We start from the raw sequence: 26,731 nt of genomic DNA, 5'->3' as shown, positions 1-26,731 counted from the left end.
TAGTTATGTTAAAGAGCAATAAATGCCTACATTTAAATGAATATAAAAAACAAAAATGATTTGTTTTAGCATGAGGTCGGGAGTTCAGTGTATAGTGGCAGTGAGGGGCAGTGTCTTGCATTGTTACAATGCAAGGAACTGTTTACATTTCTTTCCTTTTTAAAACTTTATTGAAATCTCTCAAATATCGCATTAAATTCATTGACTGTGTTGCATTGACTGATGACGACTCCAGGTGAGTTGCGATGTGTTGTGTAAAAATGCACTTTTCTGCAATACACTGCAACCCACTTAAAGGCAGCATTGATATTGACTAACAGTGCCGAACTCTCCCTTCTGAAAACGTTAGTTTCCTTGTGTCTTCAATACTTTGAGACAAACAAGGTAGAAACATGCAGCCAGCAAAGTTACAGATCCAAATCTTTACACTTGATCCAGGTAAGTGGCTAAAAGTAGAGTCTTTAAATCAGCTTGACAGCTAACAATTTCAGAAAGATCAGTGATTGCAGCTTACATATTTCTCAAGTCTTCTTTTTCTAATTTATGTTCTCTGTAATTCTCTTCAGCCAGGTTTCAAAGAGCTCCTTAAAGCGATACTAAAGGTTCATTTTTTTATTTTTTTTTTGTAAAATAACAAACGTGTATAAATATCTGCTCTTTATAGTGGTTTTGTGCAGAGCAGCCTGGATCCTCCTCTTCTCGGGTCCACCGCAGGCTCTCCTGGCTCCTTCTTTCTGTTTGGTGCCCCCATAGCAAGCTGCTTGCTATGGGGGCACCCGCTGCTCCATGTGTCTATTCACACACACAGCCGTGACTTGGCCCTATCCCTTCTCTCCTCATTGGCTAACTGCCGTGATTGACAGCAGCAGGAGCCAATGGCTCCAGCTTGCTGTCTCAGCCAATGAGGAGGCAGAGACCTGGGACAGCCTTGCACATCGCTGGATCTCGATAGGGCTCAGGTAAGTATTGAGGGGGCTGGGGGCACTGCTGAACACAGGTGTTTTTTTTTTTTTATCTTCATGCAAAAAATGCATGAAGGTAAAAAACCTTGAGCCTTTACAATCGCTTTAAATCCGATGCTGCGCAACTTCATCTCCCTGCTTAATGTGCCACCAGATAAAAAAAATACAATGCAGATTAAAATAGCAGCTGCATTCAGATCCCTTTCCTATTGGGCGAGAAACGAGACAGGGTTGCCCCCTGTCCCCAGCGCTCTTTGTCCTGGCGCTTGAGCCACTGGCTTTAGTGCTTCGGACCGATTGCAATATATCGGGGGTTTCTTACGCGGGACAGGAGTTCAAACTGAACCTTTTTGCGGACGATGCCCTCCTGACTCTTACTAACCCCCTGACGACGCTTCCTAATTTGCAACAAGTTCTTGAGCGCTTCTCCTTGATTTCGGGTCTCCGTATCAACTTGGATAAGTCTGTCGCCCTCAATATTACCTTGGCTCCAGATTTGGTTTCGCGCCTACAATCCCATTTCCCTTACAAATGGGCTTCCTCTTCTCTTGAATACTTAGTCATTCGCTTGACCCCACTTATGACTCCTTGTTTGCTGCGAATTATTATCCATTGCTTAGCTCTTTATCTTCTCTTATGCATTCTTGGCAATTTCCGCACCTGTCTTGGATAGGACGGGTTAATTCGGTGAAAATGACCATCTTGCCGAAATTGTTGTATTATTTTCGCACACTCCCGGTGCGGTATCCCCCTCATTTTCTTCGGTTGCTTCAGGCGAAGTTAATGCGTTTTATCTGAGCCGATAAGCACCCTAGAGTATCCAAAAATACGCTTTTTGCCCATAGACTTCAGGGTGGTCTTGGAGTGCCTAATGTAACTAAGTACTATAAAGCGAACCAGATTGCCCCGCTGTCTATGTTGCACGCCTCTTCCGACGTCCCCCTCTGGGTCCTGTTGGAACTACCTAATTGTGCCCCTATCGCACTGTCGACACTTCTATGGCTTCCCCCTGCCCTGCGCCCTATGGCACTGAGTCCGATGTTACTTCATGGCCTACAAGTCTGGGACTCGGTACGTTACTCTGGTAGCCTGATGTCACCTTTTCTGCCTTTGCTCCCAATTATTAACAACCCTCTTTTCCCACCGGGTTTAGATCACCCAGGGGCGTTTTCTTGGTGGGTGACTAACGGTTTTTCGCAGGTGTGACACTTTGATTTTTCGGTCCTTTCCCACCTGGAAATCTCTTCGGGAATCCCGGACTATCCCCCCGGCGGAATTCTTTCGATATCTTCAATTGCGACACTGGCTGCTCTCGCTACGGGGTACTTCTGCTTTCCCGTACCAGAAATCTGCCTTTGAACAGCTTTGCCAACAGCGTCCGGACGCTCCGGGCCTTATATCTCTTCTTTATGCAGCTCTGAACAGACGCTCGTCGCATACTTCTCTTTCATATGTTGTTCAGTGGGAGCGCGACCTGGGAGTGGCTGTGGATCCGGAGGACTGGAATAAGGGCTGGTCACTCATAGCTAAATGCTCATTTCATACGACCACACTGGAGGCAGCCTATAAGGTATTGTTACTTGGTACTGGGGTACCCGGGCTAACCCTGCCTGTAGTGATCAGTGTTTTCAGGGTTGTGGCCATCGTGATGATGTATTGCATACCTGGTGGTCATGCCCGAGACTGTTTCGTTTTTGGTCTTGTGTGTTTGGCCTCCTTTTCACCTTGTTCCATCTCTCCATATGCCGGGATGCTCGGTATGCTTTGCTTCATTTCCCCATACCAGGCCTCTTGGCTCACCAGCAGAAGTTGGCTTCCTATCTGTTTTTATCCGCCACTAGAACAATTGCTCAGGCCTGGAAGAGTCAGTTTGTCCCTCTTCAGGGGGTGCGGGATCGTATGACCGCTATGATGCTCAACAAACAGATGTCGAGTATCCGCAACGACTCCCAACGTAAATTTTTGAAAATATGGGAGCCGTGGTTGCAATATGCCTTTCCCTCACTCCCCCCGGCAAGTCTGGGGATGTAATGGCGTTCGGTATTGGCGCTCTTGGACCCCTGCTCTTTGCCCCCCCCCCTTTTTGTTTTTTTTTTCTCTTCTTTCTTCCTTTTTCTCTCTCACTCTGTTTTTGGTGTGACTGGACAGCTGCATTTAGTTGTTATAGTCAGTTACATTAATGTTTTGTAACTTATGTGCCATTGATAGCCCCTGCGTGGGCGTACCTTTTGCCCTGTTGGCGTTAGAGCATTGTTTTTCCCCCTTTTTTTTTGCATTTTGTTTATCTGTGCAATTGATAGCCCCTGCGTGGGCGTGTTTTATTGCCTCTGTTTTATACTGTTTAAAAAATTAATAAAAACCATTGAAATAAAAAATAGCAGCTGCAATAAACTTCTTTGTACTGACACTATGGGGGAGATTTACTGGAGCGCTCAGAACCTTCTAACTTCGGCTTGTTCAATTAAACTTTGACAATAAAATCTAGAAGGTGAATCTTCCCATGGGTTTGCTTTACTAAGGTAATAGAGACTGTTCCCTTAGCAAAGTCAATGATCAAGCTGCACTATATAGCCAAAAGTATTGGGATGCCTGCCTTCACACGCACATGAACTTTAATGGTATCCCAGTCTTAGTCTGTAGGGTTCAATATTGAGTTGGCCCACCCTTTGCATCTATAACTGCTTCAACTCTTCTGGGAAGGCTGTGCACAAGCTTAAGGAGTGTGTCTATGGGAATGTTTGACCATTCTTCCAGAAGAGCATTTGTGAGGTGGGGGACAGATGAGGGGGCACTAATGGTGGGGGACAGATGAGGGGGCACTACTGGTGGCGAACAATGATGGTCGGGTACAGATGAGGGGGACACTGAGGGTGGGGGATACTGCTGGCGGGGGACAGATGAATAGGATATTGATGGTGGGGGTCCCCGATGAGGATTCTCTGATGAAGGAATCGATGATGATGATGATGGGGGGGGGGGGATGATGATGACAACCTGATGAGGAGTCTCTGATGTGAGGATCACCAATGAGGGGGTGATGACCCAGGATGTGATGTCAGTCTGTGCATAGCAGACATGTATGAGAACTGAGGTAAGCCGATGCCTCTGCAAGTGAAATCAGCGCTCTGTTCTCATCAGTTTTCATGCACGTATGGAGTGAACAAGGCCTTCAATTTGTCTGCAAGCAGTGTATGTCTAGCCGAAAATTCTTCGTTTTTTTTCGTACTTCGATACAGTAGATATTCTATCCAGGGGGCTGCTGGAGGCATTCCTCCCTCACTTCCTGTTCTAGTGACAACAGTTTTACCGGACAGGATGTACAGGTAAGGCTTCATGTTAGTGTGGGAGGAAACATAACGGTTAGAGTTGTCACCACAACAGGAAGTGAGGAGAAATCACCCAGTAAAGACACCTGGTCTGGTGACACCCCTCCCCATACTAAGCTGTCAGGAGCCAGCCCTAGCTTTTTTTCAAGCTTGAAGAGTCAGTGGCCCCCACCTTCCTGTGGGTGAGTATCCCCCACACTGCATGCATTCCTCGGGGGAGCAGTATACACTGTAACTGCACTCTTCATCCCTTCTTTGTGTCCCGCACTCCTCCTCCTCACCTCCACCATGAGGATGGCGATGGGATACAGAGAATCCTCCCCGCCAGGTACAACCACGATCGCTTCTTCCTACCAGCCAGAGTGCAGGGCAGCAAGCGGGACACCGAGGCTGTCAGGCAGGGGCACAAGTAGGTCACGCCCACCAATGTGTTTCTACAGCAATGCGTCCAGCCCGCTGGGAGGGGTGCAGAGATGTCTGCTAGGGGATTCAGAGCAGGGGGCGAAACTTTTCGAAGCCCAGTCAGCCATTTCAGATAAGGAAACAGGCGGAAACCTTTCAGAAACACTACAAATCCAGACTAGAACCATGTCATCGTGTTTACTCCATGTCAGGCGGTGATTAGATGACACGATATCTTAACCACTTGCCGCCCTGCCACTGTATATATACGTGTGCAGGGCGGCACTGGGGCGCAAAACCACATTTTAAAACGGGTTCCGCGCTCCCGAAGTTTTCGCCGGCAGGGGGCGGGCGCGCGCGCTCCCGCCGACCCGCGGGTGACACCATTTAATCCCGGAGGGATCAATCATTCGATTTCAGCCAGTGATGTCTGGCTGAAATCAGATGATCGGTCCCTGTCCTATCCTGTCCTGTGTTGACATTTACACAGGACAGGATATGATGTCATTCTTCTCTGCCTGGGCACATTCGTCCCAGAGAGAGAAGAAGACAGAAGAAATGTGAGTACAAAAGCACTACACATTCAGTTAGAACACACCCAAGACACATTTAACCCCCTGATCGCCCCCCCCCCCAGTTAACCCCTTCACTGCCCTGTCACCAGTGTCACTGATCAGTGAACCGATTTTTACTGATCCCTGTATCAGTGTCGCTGGCGATTTCCGATAGTGTTAGCGTCCCTCCCAAATAGCGCCAGATTGCCCGCTAATGCACGGGATTTTTTTTACCAAAAACATGTAGCAGAATACATTTTGGCTTAAATTTATGACTAACTTTGAGTTTACAATATATTTTTTATAGCTGAAAGTAGAAAATATTGTTTTTTTTTCAAATTTTTGTTTTTTTGTTTATAGCGCAAAAAATAAAAAGCGCACAGGTGATCAAATACCACCAAAAGAAAGCTCTATTTGTGTGAAAAAAAGGACGTAAATTTAGTTTGGGTACAGCATTGCATGACCACGCAATTATCATTTGAATTAGTGCAGCGCCAAACAGCAAAAAAAGGCGTGGTCATTAAGGGGGGTAAATCCTCAGGAGCTCAAGTGGTTAATATAATCTATGGCCACAGGTATAGGATAGGACGAAGGGAGGGGGCTGGCAACGGATCGTACTACCGAAGGGGAAAGGCCAGGGTCTAAAGAGAGGCGGGGCTGGAAGCTCAGACTTGATAAAATGTAAAACAAATGCAATGAGGGGCGGGGCCGAGTCTGGCTGAGCACGCGTAAGATTTCTGATAAGTTGGTAAACAATTAGATGTGAGGGGCGGAGCCAGAGCGTGGGGAGGGGCGGAGCGAGAGCGTGGGGAGGGGCGGAGCCAGAGCGTGGGGAGGGGCAGAGCCAGAGCGTGGGGAGGGGCAGAGCCAGAGCGTGGGGAGGGGCAGAGCCAGAGCGTGGGGAGGGGCAGAGCCAGAGCGTGGGGAGGGGCAGAGCCAGAGCGTGGGGAGGGGCAGAGCCAGAGCGTGGGGAGGGGCAGAGCCAGAGGAGAGGAAGTTCAGTCTGGAGCTGGGCAGAGCCAGAGGAGAGGAAGTTCAGTCTGGAGCTGGGCAGCGTAGAGTGCGGTAGGGTTCGAGTGAGCTCCCGGTGGAGTCACAGGTCACGTTCACCGTTTATGTGATTATGCAGTACAGGCGTCCCTGCCAATGGCAGGCGAAGAGAAGGTGGTCAGAGAAGGAGCGGGCACTTGCCGAGAGATAGGTGGAAACCGGAGCGAATGGAAGAAACATTAGAAATCAGGATAAAATCCATGTCATCATATTAGACCAGTGGTTCTTAACCTTTTTGGAGGTACTGAACCCCACCAGTTTCATATGCGCATTCACCGAACCCTTCTTAATTGGAAAAATAAAATATGATTTTTAAAATTCAAAACATAGGTATATATTTATACATAGGTGCACAAAATGAACAAAACCATTAAGAACAAAGAACAAAACCATTAAAACATGATTTTCACACAAAAACAAAATAATGAATATTTACCGCAAATCAGTGTGACTTCTGCTGTTGTCTTTCAGAGGCCAGTTCAGAAATGCGCGGCATTACCTTGGCAAGTGCCACTCTCATGTCATTTTCGCAACAAAGTCTGTTCCTTTTCTTCGTCTTTATGTCCAGCATCCTCGAAAAGGATTGCTCGCATAGATATGTTGTAACAAACGGTATGAAAATTCATCCCCCATAGTAATTCATCCCCCATATAGTAATTCATCCCCCATATAGTAATTCATCCCCCATAGTAATTCATCCCCCATATAGTAATTCATCCCCCATATAGTAATTCATCCCCCATAGTAATTCATCCCCCATATAGTAATTCATCCCCCATAGTAATTCATCCCTCATAGTAATTAATCCCCCCATATAGTAATTCATCCCCCCATATAGTAATTCATCCCCCCTATAGTAATTCATCCCCCCTATAGTAATTCATCCCCCATAGTAATTCATCCCCCATAGTAATTCATCCCCCATATAGTAATTCATCCCCCATATAGTAATTCATCCCCCATATAGTAATACATCCCCCATATAGTAATTCATCCCCCATATAGTAATTCATCCCCCATATAGTAATTCATCCCCCATATAGTAATACATCCCCCATATAGTAATTCATCCCCCATATAGTAATTCATCCCCCCTATAGTAATTCATTCCCCATATTAATTCATCCCCCATATTAAGTCCCCAAGTCCCCCCTGTGTCAATTCACTTACCTTTGCTCCGCGCGTTCCTCTCGCTGTATTCCCGCGCCGTTCCGGTCTTCAGGGCGGACTGTGAGAGGAGCCTAGCTCCTCTCAAGTTCGTCACGCTGCCCCGCCTACACACATCCTGACAGCCAATCACTGGCTATCAGGATGTGAGTGGCAGCGAGACTGGCCAATCATTGCATTTGAGTCCCTGCCGCCCGAGAGGAGGGAGGGGAGCGGGCGCCCGGCACACAAGAGCCGCGGCTTGCCGACCACTGGGCTAAGCGATGTTGCGTGACCACCTGCAGCCAATGATGGACAAGCGGGGCATGTCATCACAAATCATATGAGTCGGGTATGGGTCACCTCTGCCGAACCCCCGAGACTGACTCACCGAACCCCTGGGGTTCGATCGAACCCAGGTTAAGAACCAATGTATTAGACCATGTCAGAAAGCGGTAACATGATACTATATCTTAACATATTCTATAGCCATAGGAATAAGGGAGGGGGCTGGCTCGAGCCACGAATCGTACATCTTAAAACTATACAATAATTAGTCAGCGGTTCGAAATCCAGCTCCTCCCATACATTGCATCACGTCCCTCGTGGCTTCATCGGGGAAATGAGCGGGGTGTAAAGTATACATATTAATACAACTGAATGTCTTTAAATAGCGGCGGCCATTGTTTTGTAGTCCATCGTAATATACGGCGGCCACGGTGTGGTGGATAACTACGTCGTCCATTTTGGTGTAGTTCGTCTTACGCTACTATACGGCGGCCATGATTTGGTGGATAAATACAGCGGCCATTTTGTTGTAGTCCATCTTGGAATACTATACGGCGGCTATGGTTTGGTGGATAACTACAGCAGCCATTTTGTTGTAGTCCATCACACAATACTAGACGGCGGACTTGAAGTGCAGCGACTGGCTGTCGCACGTTGTACGGGCGGGCCTTGCTGGGACTTGTAGTGCAGCGACTGCCTATCGCACGTTGTACGGGCGGGCCATGCTGGGACTTGTAGTGCAGCGACTGCCTATCGTACGTACGGGAGGGCCATGCTGGGACTTGTAGTGCAGCGACTGCCTGTCACACGTATGGGCGCGGGCCAAGCTGGGACTTGTAGTGCAGCGACTGACTGTTGTACGGGCGGGCCATGCTGGGACTTGTAGTGCAGCGACTGCCTGTCGCATGTTGTACGGGCGGGCCACGCTGGGACTTGTAGTGCAGCGACTGCCTGTCGCATGTTGTACGGGCGGGCCACGCTGGGACTTGTAGTGCAGCGACTGCCTGTCGCATGTTGTACGGGCGGGCCACGCTGGGACTTGTAGTGCAGCGACTGCCTGTTCTACGGGCGGGCCATGCTGGGACTTGTAGTGCAGCGAATGCCTATCGTACGTACGGGAGGGCCATGCTGGGACTGGTAGTGCAGCGACTGTCGCACGTTGTATGGGGGCGGGCCATGCTGGGACTTGTAGTGCAGCGACTGCCTGTCGCACGGGCGGGCCATGCTGGGACTTGTAGTGCAGCGACTGCCTATCGCACGTTTTACGGGTGGGCCATGCTGGGACTTGTAGTGCAGCGACTGCCTATCGTACGTACGGGCCATGCTGGGACTTGTAGTGCAGCGACTGCCTATAGTACGTACGGGAGGGTCATGCTGGGACTTGTAGTGCAGCGACTGCCTGTTGGGCGGTCCATGCTGGGACTTGTAGTGCAGCGACTGCCTGTTGTACGGGCGGGCCATGCTGGGACTTGTAGTGCAGCGACTACCTGTCGCATGTTGTACGGGCGGGCCATGCTGGGACTTGTAGTGCAGCTACTGCATATTGCACGGGCAGGCCATGCTGGGACTTGTAGTGCAGCGACTGCCTGTCGCACGTTGTACAAGGGAGGGCCATGCTGGGACTTGTAGTGCAGCGACTGCCTGTCACACGTTGTACAGGCGGGCCATGCTTGGACTTGTAGTGCAGCGACTGCCTGTCGCATGTTGTACGGGAGGGCCAAGCTGGGACTTGTAGTGCAGCGACTGCCTATCGCACGTTTTACGGGGGCGGGCCATGCTGGGACTTGTAGTGCAGCGACTGCCTGTTGCACGGGCGGGCCACGCTGGGACTTGTAGTGCAGCGACTGCCTGTCGCACGTTGTATGGGAGGGCCAAGCTGGGACTTGTAGTGCAGCGACTGCCTGTCGCACGTTGTACGGGAGGGCCATGCTGGGACTTGTAGTGCAGCGACTGCCTGTCGCACGTTGTACAAGGGAGGGCCATGCTGGGACTTGTAGTGCAGCGACTGCCTGTCGCACGGGCATGCCATGGTGGGACTTGTAGTGCAGCGACTGCCTGTCGCACGGGCATGCCATGCTGGGACTTGTACTGCAGCGACTGCCTGTTGTACGGGCGGGCCATGCTGGGACTTGTAGTGCAGCAACTGCCTATCGCACGTTGTACGGGCGGGCCATGCTGGGACTTGTAGTGCAGCGACTGCCTATTGCACGTTGTATGGGGGCGGGCCATGCTGGGACTTGTAGTGCAGCGAATGCCTATCGTACTTACGTACGGGCCATGCTGGGACTAGTAGTGCAGCAACTGCCTATAGTACGTACGGGAGGGCCATGCTGGGACTTGTAGTGCAGCGACTGCCTGTCGCATGTTGTACGGGCGGGCCACGATGGGATTTGTATGCAGCGACTGCCTGTCGCATGCTGTACAAGGGAGGGCCATGCTGGGACTTGTACTGCAGCGACTGCCTGTTGTACGGGCAGGCCATGCTGGGACTTGTAGTGCAGCGAATGCCTGTCGCATGTTGTACAAGGGAGGGCCATGCTGGGACTTGTAGTGCAGCGACTGCCTGTCGCGCGTTGTATGGGCGCGGGCCAAGCTGGGACTTGTAGTGCAGCAACTGCCTATCGCACGTTGTACGGCTGGGCCATGCTGGGACCTGTAGTGCAGCGACTGCCTATCGCACGTTGTACGGGCCATGCTGGGACTTGTAGTGCAGCAACTGCCTATCGCACGTTGTACGGCTGGGCCATGCTGGGCCATGCTGGGACTTGTAGTGCAGCAACTGCCTATCGCACGTTGTACGGCTGGGCCATGCTGGGACTTGTAGTGCAGCGACTGCCTATCGCACGTACGGGAGGGCCATGCTGGGACTTGTAGTGCAGCGACTGCCTATCGCACGTACGGGAGGGCCATGCTGGGACCTGTAGTGCAGCGACTGCCTATCACACGTTGTACAGGCGGGCAATGCTGGGACCTGTAGTGCAGCGACTGCCTATCGCACGTTTTACGGGCGGGCTATGCTGAGACTTTTAGTGCAGCGACTGCCTATCGCACGTTGTACGGGCGGGCCATGCTGGGACATGTAGTGCAGCGACTGCCTATCACACGTTGTACAGGCGGGCCATGCAGGGACATGTAGTGCAGCGACTGCCTATCGCACGTTGTATGGGCGGTCCATCCTGAGACTTGTAGTGCAGCGACTGCCTGTCGCACGTTTTACGGGCGGGCCATGCTGGGACTTGTAGTGCAGCGACTGCCTGTCGCATGTTGTACAAGGGAGGGCCATGCTAGGACTTGTAGTGCAGCGACTGCCTGTCGCACGGGCAGGCCATGGTGGGACTTGTAGTGCAGCGACTGCCTGTCGCACGTTGTACGGGACAAGCTGGGACTTGTAGTGCAGCGACTGCCTGTCGCACGTTGTACGGGCCATGCTGGGACTTGTAATGCAGCAACTGCCTATCGCACGTTGTATGGCTGGGCCATGCTGGGACTTGTAGTGCAGCGACTGCCTGTCGCACGTTTTACGGGGGCGGGCCATGCTGGGACTTGTAGTGCAGCGACTGCCTGTCGCATGTATGAGCGCGGGCCATGCTGGGACTTGTAGTGCAGCGACTGCCTGTCGCACGTTGTACGGGCGGGCCATGCTGGGACTTGTAGTGCAGCGACTGCCTGTTGTACGGGCGGGCCATGCTGGGACTTGTAGTGCAGCAACAGCCTATCGCACGTTGTACGGGCGGGCTATGCTGGGACTTGTAGTGTAGCGACTGCCTATCGCACGTTGTACAGGCGGGCCATGCTGGGACATGTAGTGCAGCGACTGCCTATCGCACGTTGTACGGGCCATGCTGGGACTTGTAGTGCAGCAACTGCCTATTGCACGTTGTATGGCTGGGCCATGCTGGGACTTGTAGTGCAGCGACTGCCTGTCGCACGTTTTATGGGGGCGGGCCATGCTGGCACTTGTAGTGTAGCGACTGCCTATCGCACGTTGTACAGGCGGGCCATGCTGGGACATGTAGTGCAGCGACTGCCTATCGCACGTTTTACGGGCGGTCCATCCTGAGACTTGTAGTGCAGCGACTGCCTATCGCACGTTTTACAGGCGGGCCATGCTGGGACTTGTAGTGCAGCGACAGCCTATCGCACGTTGTACGGGCGGGCTATGCTGGGACTTGTAGTGTAGCGACTGCCTATCGCACGTTGTACAGGCGGGCCATGCTGGGACATGTAGTGCAGCGACTGCCTATCACGCGTTGTACGGGCGGTCCATCCTGAGACTTGTAGTGCAGCGACTGCCTATCGCACGGTTTGCGGGCGGGCCATGCTGGGACTTGTAGTGCAGCGACTGCCTGTCGCATGTTGTACAAGGGAGGGCCATGCTGGGACTTGTAGTGCAGCGACTGCCTGTCGCACGTTTTACGGGGGCGGGCCATGCTGGGACTTGTAGTGCAGCGACTGCCTGTCGCATGTATGAGCGCGGGCCATGCTGGGACTTGTAGTGCAGCGACTGCCTGTCGCACGTTGTACGGGCGGGCCATGCTGGGACTTGTAGTGCAGCGACTGCCTGTTGTACGGGCGGGCCATGCTGGGACTTGTAGTGCAGCAACAGCCTATCGCACGTTGTACGGGCGGGCTATGCTGGGACTTGTAGTGTAGCGACTGCCTATCGCACGTTGTACAGGCGGGCCATGCTGGGACATGTAGTGCAGCGACTGCCTATCGCACGTTGTACGGGCCATGCTGGGACTTGTAGTGCAGCAACTGCCTATCGCACGTTGTATGGCTGGGCCATGCTGGGACTTGTAGTGCAGCGACTGCCTGTCGCACGTTTTACGGGGGCGGGCCATGCTGGCACTTGTAGTGTAGCGACTGCCTATCGCACGTTGTACAGGCGGGCCATGCTGGGACATGTAGTGCAGCGACTGCCTATCGCACGTTTTACGGGCGGTCCATCCTGAGACTTGTAGTGCAGCGACTGCCTATCGCACGTTTTACAGGCGGGCCATGCTGGGACTTGTAGTGCAGCGACAGCCTATCGCACGTTGTACGGGCGGGCTATGCTGGGACTTGTAGTGTAGCGACTGCCTATCGCACGTTGTACAGGCGGGCCATGCTGGGACATGTAGTGCAGCGACTGCCTATCGCACGTTGTACGGGCGGTCCATCCTGAGACTTGTAGTGCAGCGACTGCCCATCGCACGTCTTGCGGGCGGGCCATGCTGGGACTTGTAGTGCAGCGACTGCCTATCGCACGTTGTACGGGCGGTCCATCCTGAGACTAGTAGTGCAGCGACTGCCTATTGCACATTTTACGGGCGGGCCATGCTGGGACTTGTAGTGCAGTGACTGCCTACCGCACGTTGTATGGGCGGGCCATGCTGTGACTTGTAGTGCAGCGACTGCTTATCACACATTGTACGGGCGGGCCATGCTGGGGTTTCCTATGTGTCTCGTTCACACTAAAACGGAGGTGTGATGGAGCTATGTGGGATTATGCATCATGTCTGCAGTTTTCCTTCACAGCTCCGCACTGGATCGCAGGCAAAATGGACAGCACCGCTCTGCATGCCTCCCATGTGATAGGAACTGGGAGGGGAAGCAGAGCGGTGCTCTATGTCTGTACTGCACGCCTACCTTTCCTCCTGTCGGATGCTGGCTGGGATTATGCTGCTGCTCGAGTCAGTGATGGTGGAAGGAAGGAGGATGTTGCTGACACTGATGGCAGGGACAGATGAGGGGGCACTAATGGTAGAGGACAGATGAAGGGGACACTGATGGCAGAGAACAAATAAGGGGGCACTAATGGTCGGGAACAGATGAAGGGGACACCGATGGCGGCGGGCAGACATAAGGGCACTAATGGTGGCGGACAATGATGGTCGGGTACAGACGAGGGGGACACTGCTGGCAGGGGACAGATAAGGGGGCACTGATGGCTGAAAACAAATAAGGGGGCACTAATGGTGGGGGACAGATGAGGGGGCACTAATGGTGGGGGATAGATGACGGACACTGATGGCAGACAAAGGGGGTACTAATGGTGGCGGGCAATGATGGTTGGGAACAGATGAGGGAGGCACAGAGTGGGGGACACTGTTGGCAGTGGACAGATAAGGGGGCACTGATGGGGGATAGATGAATAGGATACGGATTGGTGGGGAGCAGATGAGGGGGCACTAATGCTGGGGGACAGAGGCAGGGGCACAAGTAAGTCACGCCCACCAATGTGTTTCTATAGCAATGCGTCCAGCCCGCTGGGAGGGGTGCAGAGATGTCTGCTAGGGGATTCAGAGGAGGGGGCGGAAACTTTTCGAAGCCCAGTCAGCCATTTCAGATAAGGAAACAGGCGGAAACCTTTCAGAAACACTACAAATCCAGACTAGAACCATGTCATCGCGTTTACTCCATGTCAGGCGGTGATTAGATGACACGATATCTTAACCACTTGCTGCCCTGCCACTGTATATATACGTGTGCAGGGCGGCACTGGGGCGCAAAACCACGTTTTAAAACGGGTTCCGCGCTCCCGAGGTTTTCGCCGGCAGAGGGCGGGCACGCGCTCCCGCCGACCCGCGGGTGACACCATTTGATCCCGGAGGGATCAATCATTCGATTTCAGCCAGTGATGTCTGGCTGAAATCAGATGATCGGTCCCTGTCCTATCCTGTGTTGACATTTACACAGGACAGGATATGATGTCATTCTTCTCTGCCAGACAGAAGACAGAAGAAATGTGAGTACAAAAGCACTACACATTCAGTTAGAACACACCCAGGACACATTTAACCCCCTGATCGCCCCCCCCCCCCAGTTAACCCCTTCACTGCCCTGTCACCAGTGTCACTGATCAGTGAACCGATTTTTACTGATCCCTGTATCAGTGTCGCTGGAGACTTCCGATAGTGTTAGCGCCCCTCCCAAATAGCGCCAGATTGCCCGCTAATGCACGGGATTTTTTTTACCAAAAACATGTAGCAGAATACATTTTGGCTTAAATTTATGACTAACTTTGAGTTTACAATATATTTTTTATAGCTGAAAGTAGAAAAGTTTCTAAATTTTCGTTTTTTTTGTTTATAGCGCAAAAAATAAAAAGCACACAGGTGATCAAATACCACCAAAAGAAAGCTCTATTTGTGTGAAAAAAAGGACGTAAATTTCGTTTGGGTACAGCATTGCATGACCGCGCAATTATCATTTGAATTAGTGCAGCGCTGTATAGCAAAAAAAGGCATAAATTACAGTATCTATACCATAGTTTGTAGACGCTATAACTTTCACACAAAGCAATCAATATACACTTATTGGGATTTTTTTACCAAAAACATGTAGCAGAATACATTTTGGCTTAAATTTATGACTAACTTTGAGTTTACGATATATTTTTTATAGCTGAAAGTAGAAAATATTGTTTTTTTTCAAAATTTTCGTGTTTTTTTTGTTTATAGCGCAAAAAATAAAAAGCGCACAGGTGATAAAATACCATCAAAAGAAAGCTCTATTTGTGTAAAAAAAAGGACGTAAATTTTGTTTGGGTACAGCATTGCATGACCGCGCAATTATCATTTGAATTAGTGCAGCGCCAAACAGCAAAAAAAGGCCTGGTCATTAAGGGGGGTAAATCCTCAGGAGCTCAACTGGTTAATATAATCTATGGCCACAGGTATAGGATAGGACGAAGGGAGGGGGCTGGCAATGGATCGTACTACCGAAGGGGTGGGGCCAGGGTCTAAAGAGAGGCGGGGCTGGAAGCTCAGACTTGATAAAATGTAAAACAAATGCAATGAGGGGCGGGGCCGAGTCTGGCTGAGCACGCGTAAGATTTCTGATAAGTTGGTAAACAAGTAGATGTGAGGGGCGGAGCCAGATCATGGGAGGGGCGGGGCCAGATCATGGGAGGGGCGGGGCCAGAGCGTGGAGATAGGCGGAGCCGGAGGAGAGGAAGTTCAGTCTGGAGCTGGGCAGCGTAGAGTGCAGTAGGGTTCGAGTGAGCTCCCGGTGGAGTCACAGGTCACGTTCACCGTTTATGTGATTATGCAGCACAGGCGTCCCTGCCAATGGCAGGCGAAGAGAAGGTGGTCAGAGAAGGAGCGGGCACTTGCCGAGGGATAGGTGGAAACCGGAGCGAATGGAAGAAACATTAGAAATCAGGATAAAATCCATGTCATCATATTAGACCATGTCAGAAAGCGGTAACATGATACTATATCTTAACATATTCTATAGCCATAGGAATAAGGGAGGGGGCTGGCTCGAGTCACGAATCGTACATCTTAAAACTATACAATCATTAGTCAGCGATTCGAAATCCAGCTCCTCCCATACATTGCATCACGTCCCTCGTGGCTTCATCGGGGAAATGAGCGGGTTGTAAAGTATACATATTAATACAACTGAATGTCTTTAAATAGCGGCAGCCATTGTGTTGTAGTCCATCATAATATACGGCGGCCACGGTGTGGTGGATAACTACGTCGTCCATTTTGGTGTAGTTCGTCTTACACTACTATACGGCGGCCATGATTTGGTGGATAACTATAGCGGCCATTTTGTTGTAGTCCATCTTGGAATACTATATGGCGGCTATGGTTTGGTGGATAACTACAGCAGCCATTTTGTTGTAGTCCATCACACAATACTAGATGGCAGACTTGTAGTGCAGCGACTGGCTGGGACTTGTAGTGCAGCAACTGCCTATCGCACGTTGTACGGGCGGGCCATGCTGGGACTTGTAGTGCAGTGATTGCCTGTCGCACGTACGGGCGGGCCATGCTGGGACTTGTAGTGCAGCGACTGCCTATCGCACGTTTTACGGGGGCGGGCCATGCTTGGACTTGTAGTGCAGCGACTGCCTGTCGCACGTTGTACGGGCGGGCCATGCTGGGACTTGTAGTGCAGCGACTGCCTGTCGCTGGGACTTGTAGTGCAGCGACTGCCTATCGTACGTACGGGAGGGCCATGCTGGGACTTGTAGTGCAGCGACTGCCTATCGTACGTACGGGAGGGCCATGCTGGGACTTGTAGTGCAGCGACTGCCTGTTGGGCGGGCCATGCTGGGACTTGTAGTGCAGCGACTGCCTGTTGGGCGGGCCATGCTGGGACTTGTAGTGCAGCGACTGCCTGTCACACGTATGGGCGCGGGCCAAGCTGGGACTTGTAGTGCAGCAACTGCCTGTCACACGTTTTACGGGGGCGGGCCATGCTGGGACTTGTAGTGCAGCGACTGCCTGTCGCATGTATGGGCGCAGGCCATGCTGGGACTTGTAGTGCAGCGACTGCCTGTCGCACGTTGTACGGGCGGGCCATGCTGGGACTTGTACTGCAGCGACTGCCTGTTGTACGGGCGGGCCATGCTGGGACTTGTAGTGCAGCAACTGCCTATCGCACATTGTACGGGCGGGCCATGCTGGGACTTGTAGTGCAGCGACTGCCTATCGCACGTTTTACGGGGGCGGGCCATGCTGGGACTTGTAGTGCAGTGACTGCCTGTCGCACGTTGTACGGGCGGGCTATGCTGGGACCTGTAGTGCAGCGACTGACTATCGCGCGTTTTACGGGCGGGCTATGCTGAGACTTGTAGTGCAGCGACTGCCTATCGCACGTTTTACAGGCGGGCCATGCTGAGACTTGTAGTGCAGCGACTGCCTGTCGCATGTTGTACGGGAGGGCCAAGCTGGGACTTGTAGTGCAGCGACTGCCTGTCGCACGTTGTACAAGGGAGGGCCATGCTGGGACTTGTAGTGCAGCGACTGCCTGTCGCACGGGCGGGCCATGCTGGGACTTGTAGTGCACCGAATGCATGTTGTACGGGCGGGCCATGCTGGGACTTGTAGTGCAGCGACTGCCTGTTGGGCAGGCCATGCTGGTACTTGTAGTGCAGCGACTGCCTGTCGCACGGGCCATGCTGGGATTTGTAGTGCAGCAACTGCCTGTCACACGTTTTATGAGGGCGGGCCATGCTGGGACTTGTAGTGCAGCGACTGCCTGTCGCACGTTGTACGGGCGGGCCATGCTGGGACTTGTACTGCAGCGACTGCCTGTTGTACGGGCGGGCCATGCTGGGACTTGTAGTGCAGCAACTGCCTATCGCACATTGTACGGGCGGGCCATGCTGGGACTTGTAGTGCAGCGACTGCCTGTTGCACGTTGTACGGGCGGGCCACGCTGGGACTTGTAGTGCAGCGACTGCCTGTCGCACGTTGTACGGGAGGGCCAAGCTGGGACTTGTAGTGCAGCGACTGCCTGTTGCATGTTGTACGGGAGGGCCAAGCTGGGACTTGTAGTGCAGCGACTGGCTGTCGCATGTTGTATAAGGGAGGGCCATGCTGGGACTTGTAGTGCAGCGACTGCCTGTTGTACGGGCGGGCCATGCTGAGACTTGTAGTGCAGTGACAGCCTATCGCACGTTGTACGGGCGGGCTATGCTGGGACCTGTAGTGCAGCGACTGACTATCGCGTGTTTTACGGGCGGGCTATGCTGAGACTTGTAGTGCAGCGACTGCCTATCGCACGTTTTACAGGCGGGCCATGCTGAGACTTGTAGTGCAGCAACTGCCTGTCGCATGTTGTACGGGAGGGCCAAGCTGGGACTTGTAGTGCAGCGACTGCCTGTCGCATGTTGTACGGGAGGGCCATGCTGGGACTTGTAGTGCAGCGACTGCCTGTCGCATGTTGTACGGGAGGGCCATGCTGGGACTTGTAGTGCAGCGACTGCCTGTCGCACGTTGTACAAGGGAGGGCCATGCTGGGACTTGTAGTGCAGCGACTGCCTGTCGCACGGGCGGGCCATGCTGGGACTTGTAGTGCACCGAATGCATGTTGTACGGGCGGGCCATGCTGGGACTTGTAGTGCAGCGACTGCCTGTTGGGCAGGCCATGCTGGTACTTGTAGTGCAGCAACTGCCTATCGCACGTTGTACGGCTGGGCCATGCTGGGACTTGTAGTGCAGCAACTGCCTGTCACACGTTTTACGGGGGCGGGCCATGCTGGGACTTGTAGTGCAGCGACTGCCTATCGCACGTACGGGAGGGCCATGCTGGGACCTGTAGTGCAGCGACTGCCTATCGCACGTTGTACGGGCGGGCAATGCTGGGACCTGTAGTGCAGCGACTGCCTATCGCACGTTTTACGGGCGGGCTATGCTGAGACTTTTAGTGCAGCGACTGCCTATCGCACGTTGTACGGGCGGGCCATGCTGGGACATGTAGTGCAGCGACTGCCTATCACACGTTGTACAGGCGGGCCATGCTGGGACATGTAGTGCAGCGACTGCCTATCGCACGTTGTACGGGCGGTCCATCCTGAGACTTGTAGTGCAGCGACTGCCTATCGCACGTTTTACGGGCGGGCCATGCTGGGACTTGTAGTGCAGCGACTGCCTGTTGGGCGGGCCATGCTGGGACTTGTAGTGCAGCGACTGCCTGTCGCACGGGCAGGCCATGGTGGGACTTGTAGTGCAGCGACTGCCTGTTGGGCGGGCCATGCTGGGACTTATAGTGCAGCGACTGCCTGTCGCACGTTGTACGGGCCAAGCTGGGACTTGTAGTGCAGCGACTGCCTGTCGCACGTTGTACGGGCCATGCTGGGACTTGTAGTGCAGCAACTGCCTATCGCACGTTGTATGGCTGGGCCATGCTGGGACTTGTAGTGCAGCGACTGCCTGTCGCACGTTTTATGGGGGCGGGCCATGCTGGGACTTGTAGTGCAGCGACTGCCTGTCGCACGTTGTACGGGCGGGCCATGCTGGGACTTGTAGTGCAGCGACTGCCTGTTGTACGGGCGGGCCATGCTGGGACTTGTAGTGCAGCAACAGCCTATCGCACGTTGTACGGGCGGGCTATGCTGGGACTTGTAGTGTAGCGACTGCCTATCGCACGTTGTACAGGCGGGCCATGCTGGGACTTGTAGTGCAGCGACTGCCTATCGCACGTTGTACGGGCCATGCTGGGACTTGTAGTGCAGCAACTGCCTATCGCACGTTGTATGGCTCGGCCATGCTGGGACTTGTAGTGCAGCGACTGCCTGTCGCACGTTTTACGGGGGCGGGCCATGCTGGCACTTGTAGTGTAGCGACTGCCTATCGCACGTTGTACAGGCGGGCCATGCTGGGACATGTAGTGCAGCGACTGCCTATCGCACGTTTTACGGGCGGTCCATCCTGAGACTTGTAGTGCAGCGACTGCCTATCGCACGTTTTACAGGCGGGCCATGCTGGGACTTGTAGTGCAGCGACAGCCTATCGCACGTTGTACGGGCGGGCTATGCTGGGACTTGTAGTGTAGCGACTGCCTATCGCACGTTGTACAGGCGGGCCATGCTGGGACATGTAGTGCAGCGACTGCCTATCGCACGTTGTACGGGCGGTCCATCCTGAGACTTGTAGTGCAGCGACTGCCCATCGCACGTCTTGCGGGCGGGCCATGCTGGGACTTGTAGTGCAGCGACTGCCTATCGCACGTTGTACGGGCGGTCCATCCTGAGACTAGTAGTGCAGCGACTGCCTATTGCACATTTTACGGGCGGGCCATGCTGGGACTTGTAGTGCAGTGACTGCCTACCGCACGTTGTATGGGCGGGCCATGCTGTGACTTGTAGTGCAGCGACTGCTTATCACACATTGTACGGGCGGGCCATGCTGGGGTTTCCTATGTGTCTCGTTCACACTAAAACGGAGGTGTGATGGAGCTATGTGGGATTATGCATCATGTCTGCAGTTTTCCTTCACAGCTCCGCACTGGATCGCAGGCAAAATAGACAGCACCGCTCTGCATGCCTCCCATGTGATAGGAACTGGGAGGGGAAGCAGAGCGGTGCTCTATGTCTGTACTGCACGCCTACCTTCCCTCCTGTCGGATGCTGGCTGGGATTATGCTGCTGCTCGAGTCAGTGATGGTGGAAGGAAGGAGGATGTTGCTGACACTGATGGCAGGGACAGATGAGGGGGCACTAATGGTAGAGGACAGATGAAGGGGACACTGATGGCAGAGAACAAATAAGGGGGCACTAATGGTGGGGAACAGATGAAGGGGACACCGATGGCGGCGGGCAGACATAAGGGCACTAATGGTGGCGGACAATGATGGTCGGGTACAGACGAGGGGGACACTGCTGGCAGGGGACAGATAAGGGGGCACTGATGGCTGAAAACAAATAAGGGGGCACTAATGGTGGGGGACAGATGAGGGGGCACTAATGGTGGGGGATAGATGACGGACACTGATGGCAGACAAAGGGGGTACTAATGGTGGCGGGCAATGATGGTTGGGAACAGATGAGGGAGGCACAGAGTGGGGGACACTGTTGGCAGTGGACAGATAAGGGGGCACTGATGGGGGATAGATGAATAGGATACGGATTGGTGGGGAGCAGATGAGGGGGCACTAATGCTGGGGGACAGAGGCAGGGGCACAAGTAAGTCACGCCCACCAATGTGTTTCTATAGCAATGCGTCCAGCCCGCTGGGAGGGGTGCAGAGATGTCTGCTAGGGGATTCAGAGGAGGGGGCGGAAACTTTTCGAAGCCCAGTCAGCCATTTCAGATAAGGAAACAGGCGGAAACCTTTCAGAAACACTACAAATCCAGACTAGAACCATGTCATCGCGTTTACTCCATGTCAGGCGGTGATTAGATGACACGATATCTTAACCACTTGCTGCCCTGCCACTGTATATATACGTGTGCAGGGCGGCACTGGGGCGCAAAACCACGTTTTAAAACGGGTTCCGCGCTCCCGAGGTTTTCGCCGGCAGAGGGCGGGCACGTGCTCCCGCCGACCCGCGGGTGACACCATTTGATCCCGGAGGGATCAATCATTCGATTTCAGCCAGTGATGTCTGGCTGAAATCAGATGATCGGTCCCTGTCCTATCCTGTGTTGACATTTACACAGGACAGGATATGATGTCATTCTTCTCTGCCAGACAGAAGACAGAAGAAATGTGAGTACAAAAGCACTACACATTCAGTTAGAACACACCCAGGACACATTTAACCCCCTGATCGCCCCCCCCCCCCCAGTTAACCCCTTCACTGCCCTGTCACCAGTGTCACTGATCAGTGAACCGATTTTTACTGATCCCTGTATCAGTGTCGCTGGAGACTTCCGATAGTGTTAGCGCCCCTCCCAAATAGCGCCAGATTGCCCGCTAATGCACTGGATTTTTTTTACCAAAAACATGTAGCAGAATACATTTTGGCTTAAATTTATGACTAACTTTGAGTTTACAATATATTTTTTATAGCTGAAAGTAGAAAATTTTCTAAATTTTCGTTTTTTTTGTTTATAGCACAAAAAATAAAAAGCACACAGGTGATCAAATACCACCAAAAGAAAGCTCTATTTGCGTGAAAAAAAGGACGTAAATTTCGTTTGGGTACAGCATTGCATGACCGCGCAATTATCATTTGAATTAGTGCAGCGCTGTATAGCAAAAAAAGGCATAAATTACAGTATCTATACCAGTTTGTAGACGCTATAACTTTCACACAAAGCAATCAATATACACTTATTGGGATTTTTTTACCAAAAACATGTAGCAGAATACATTTTGGCTTAAATTTATGACTAACTTTGAGTTTACGATATATTTTTTATAGCTGAAAGTAGAAAATATTGTTTTTTTTCAAAATTTTCGTGTTTTTTTTGTTTATAGCGCAAAAAATAAAAAGCGCACAGGTGATAAAATACCATCAAAAGAAAGCTCTATTTGTGTGAAAAAAAGCACGTAAATTTTGTTTGGGTACAGCATTGCATGACCGCGCAATTATCATTTGAATTAGTGCAGCGCCAAACAGCAAAAAAAGGCCTGGTCATTAAGGGGGGTAAATCCTCAGGAGCTCAACTGGTTAATATAATCTATGGCCACAGGTATAGGATAGGACGAAGGGAGGGGGCTGGCAATGGATCGTACTACCGAAGGGGTGGGGCCAGGGTCTAAAGAGAGGCGGGGCTGGAAGCTCAGACTTGATAAAATGTAAAACAAATGCAATGAGGGGCGGGGCCGAGTCTGGCTGAGCACGCGTAAGATTTCTGATAAGTTGGTAAACAAGTAGATGTGAGGGGCGGAGCCAGAGCGTGGGAGGGGTGGAGCCAGAGCGTGGGAGGGGCGGAGCCAGAGCGTGGGGATGGGCGGGGTCAGAGGAGAGGAAGTTCAGTCTGGAGCTGGGCAGCGTAGAGTGCAGTAGGGTTCGAGTGAGCTCCCGGTGGAGTCACAGGTCACGTTCACCGTTTATGTGATTATGCAGCACAGGCGTCCCTGCCAATGGCAGGCGAAGAGAAGGTGGTCAGAGAAGGAGCGGGCACTTGCCGAGGGATAGGTGGAAACCGGAGCGAATGGAAGAAACATTAGAAATCAGGATAAAATCCATGTCATCATATTAGACCATGTCAGAAAGCGGTAACATGATACTATATCTTAACATATTCTATAGCCATAGGAATAAGGGAGGGGGCTGGCTCGAGTCACGAATCGTACATCTTAAAACTATACAATCATTAGTCAGCGGTTCGAAATCCAGCTCCTCCCATACATTGCATCACGTCCCTCGTGGCTTCATCGGGGAAATGAGCGGGTTGTAAAGTATACATATTAATACAACTGAATGTCTTTAAATAGCGGCAGCCATTGTGTTGTAGTCCATCATAATATACGGCGGCCACGGTGTGGTGGATAACTACGTCGTCCATTTTGGTGTAGTTCGTCTTACACTACTATACGGCGGCCATGATTTGGTGGATAACTACAGCGGCCATTTTGTTGTAGTCCATCTTGGAATACTATATGGCGGCTATGGTTTGGTGGATAACTACAGCAGCCATTTTGTTGTAGTCCATCACACAATACTAGATGGCAGACTTGTAGTGCAGCAACTGCCTATCGCACGTTGTACGGGCGGGCCATGCTGGGACTTGTAGTGCAGTGATTGCCTGTCGCACGTACGGGCGGGCCATGCTGGGACTTGTAGTGCAGCGACTGCCTATCGCACGTTTTACGGGGGCGGGCCATGCTTGGACTTGTAGTGCAGTGACTGCCTGTCGCACGTTGTACGGGCGGGCCATGCTGGGACTTGTAGTGCAGCGACTGCCTGTCGCACGTTGTACGGGCGGGCCATGCTGGGACTTGTAGTGCAGCGACTGCCTGTCGCTGGGACTTGTAGTGCAGCGACTGCCTATCGTACGTACGGGAGGGCCATGCTGGGACTTGTAGTGCAGCGACTGCCTATCGTACGTACGGGAGGGCCATGCTGGGACTTGTAGTGCAGCGACTGCCTGTTGGGCGGGCCATGCTAGGACTTGTAGTGCAGTGACTGCCTGTTGGGCGGGCCATGCTGGGACTTGTAGTGCAGCGACTGCCTGTCACACGTTTTACGGGGGCGGGCCATGCTGGGACTTGTAGTGCAGCGACTGCCTGTCGCATGTATGGGCGCGGGCCAAGCTGGGACTTGTAGTGCAGCAACTGCCTGTCACACGTTTTACGGGGGCGGGCCATGCTGGGACTTGTAGTGCAGCGACTGCCTGTCGCATGTATGGGCGCAGGCCATGCTGGGACTTGTAGTGCAGCGACTGCCTGTCGCACGTTGTACGGGCGGGCCATGCTGGGACTTGTAGTGCAGCGACTGCCTGTTGTACGGGCGGGCCATGCTGGGACTTGTAGTGCAGCAACTGCCTATCGCACATTGTACGGGCGGGCCATGCTGGGACTTGTAGTGCAGCGACTGCCTATCGCACGTTTTACGGGGGCGGGCCATGCTGGGACTTGTAGTGCAGTGACTGCCTGTCGCACGTTGTACGGGCGGGCTATGCTGGGACCTGTAGTGCAGCGACTGACTATCGCGCGTTTTACGGGCGGGCTATGCTGAGACTTGTAGTGCAGCGACTGCCTATCGCACGTTTTACGGGGGCGGGCCATGCTGGGACTTGTAGTGCAGTGACTGCCTGTCGCACGTTGTACGGGCGGGCTATGCTGGGACCTGTAGTGCAGCGACTGACTATCGCGCGTTTTACAGGCGGGCCATGCTGAGACTTGTAGTGCAGCGACTGCCTGTCGCATGTTGTACGGGAGGTCCAAGCTGGGACTTGTAGTGCAGCGACTGCCTGTCGCACGTTGTACAAGGGAGGGCCATGCTGGGACTTGTAGTGCAGCGACTGCCTGTCGCACGGGCGGGCCATGCTGGGACTTGTAGTGCACCGAATGCATGTTGTACGGGCGGGCCATGCTGGGACTTGTAGTGCAGCGACTGCCTGTTGGGCAGGCCATGCTGGTACTTGTAGTGCAGCGACTGCCTGTCGCACGGGCCATGCTGGGATTTGTAGTGCAGCAACTGCCTATCGCACGTTGTACGGCTGGGCCATGCTGGGACTTGTAGTGCAGCAACTGCCTGTCACACGTTTTATGAGGGCGGGCCATGCTGGGACTTGTAGTGCAGCGACTGCCTGTCGCATGTATGGGCGCGGGCCATGCTGGGACTTGTAGTGCAGCGACTGCCTGTCGCACGTTGTACGGGCGGGCCATGCTGGGACTTGTACTGCAGCGACTGCCTGTTGTACGGCCGGGCCATGCTGGGACTTGTAGTGCAGCGACTGCCTATCGCACATTGTACGGCGGGCCATGCTGGGACTTGTAGTGCAGCGACTGCCTATCGCACGTTTTACGGGGGCGGGCCATGCTGGGACTTGTAGTGCAGTGACTGCCTGTCGCACGTTGTACGGGTGGGCCATGCTGGGACTTGTAGTGCAGCGACTGCCTGTCGCACGTTGTATGGGGGCGGGCCATGCTGGGACTTCTAGTGCAGCGACTGCCTATCGCACGTTTTACGGGCGGGCCATGCTGGGACTTGTAGTGCAGCGAATGCCTATCGTACGTACGTACGGGCCATGCTGGGACTAGTAGTGCAGCGACTGCCTATCGTACGTACGGGAGGGCCATGCTGGGACTTGTAGTGCAGCGACTGCCTGTTGGGCGGGCCATGCTGGGACTTGTAGTGGAGCGACTGCCTGTTGTACGGGCGGGCCATGCTGGGACTTGTAGTGCAGCGACTGCCTGTCGCATATTGTACGGGCGGGCCATGCTTGGACTTGTAGTGCAGCGACTGCCTATCGCACGTTTTACGGGGGCGGGCCATGCTGGGACTTGTAGTGCAGCGACTGCCTGTTGCACGTTGTACGGGCGGGCCACGCTGGGACTTGTAGTGCAGCGACTGCCTGTTGCATGTTGTACGGGAGGGCCAAGCTGGGACTTGTAGTGCAGCGACTGGCTGTCGCATGTTGTATAAGGGAGGGCCATGCTGGGACTTGTAGTGCAGCGACTGCCTGTTGTACGGGCGGGCCATGCTGAGACTTGTAGCGCAGTGACAGCCTATCGCACGTTGTACGGGCGGGCTATGCTGGGACCTGTAGTGCAGCGACTGACTATCGCGTGTTTTACGGGCGGGCTATGCTGAGACTTGTAGTGCAGCGACTGCCTATCGCACGTTTTACAGGCGGGCCATGCTGAGACTTGTAGTGCAGCGACTGCCTGTCGCATGTTGTACGGGAGGGCCAAGCTGGGACTTGTAGTGCAGCGACTGCCTGTCGCATGTTGTACGGGAGGGCCATGCTGGGACTTGTAGTGCAGCGACTGCCTGTCGCATGTTGTACGGGAGGGCCATGCTGGGACTTGTAGTGCAGCGACTGCCTGTCGCACGTTGTACAAGGGAGGGCCATGCTGGGACTTGTAGTGCAGCGACTGCCTGTCGCATGTATGGGCGCAGGCCATGCTGGGACTTGTACTGCAGCGACTGCCTGTCGCACGTTGTACGGGCGGGCCATGCTGGGACTTGTACTGCAGCGACTGCCTGTTGTACGGGCGGGCCATGCTGGGACTTGTAGTGCAGCAACTGCCTATCGCACATTGTACGGGCGGGCCATGCTGGGACTTGTAGTGCAGCGACTGCCTATCGCACGTTTTACGGGGGCGGGCCATGCTGGGACTTGTAGTGCAGTGACTGCCTGTCGCACGTTGTACGGGCG

At 53.3% G+C, this 26,731-nt stretch overlaps 1 protein-coding gene across 2 annotated transcripts in view; it reads right to left on the bottom strand.

Moving 5' to 3' along the window:
- Positions 1-26,731, bottom strand: part of LOC149458768 (DNA-directed DNA/RNA polymerase mu-like) — a 175,457-nt gene that overhangs the window by 28,514 nt on the left and 120,212 nt on the right. The window lies entirely within an intron of this gene.

Source organism: Staurois parvus, unplaced genomic scaffold (assembly GCF_062004578.1).
Source record: "Staurois parvus isolate SC_StPar_1 unplaced genomic scaffold, SC_StPar_1.0 ptg000276l, whole genome shotgun sequence".
Classification (NCBI taxonomy): Eukaryota; Metazoa; Chordata; class Amphibia; order Anura; family Ranidae; genus Staurois; species Staurois parvus.
Note: the sequence above shows the minus strand (reverse complement) of the source record. Positions and strands in the feature narration are given on the sequence as shown.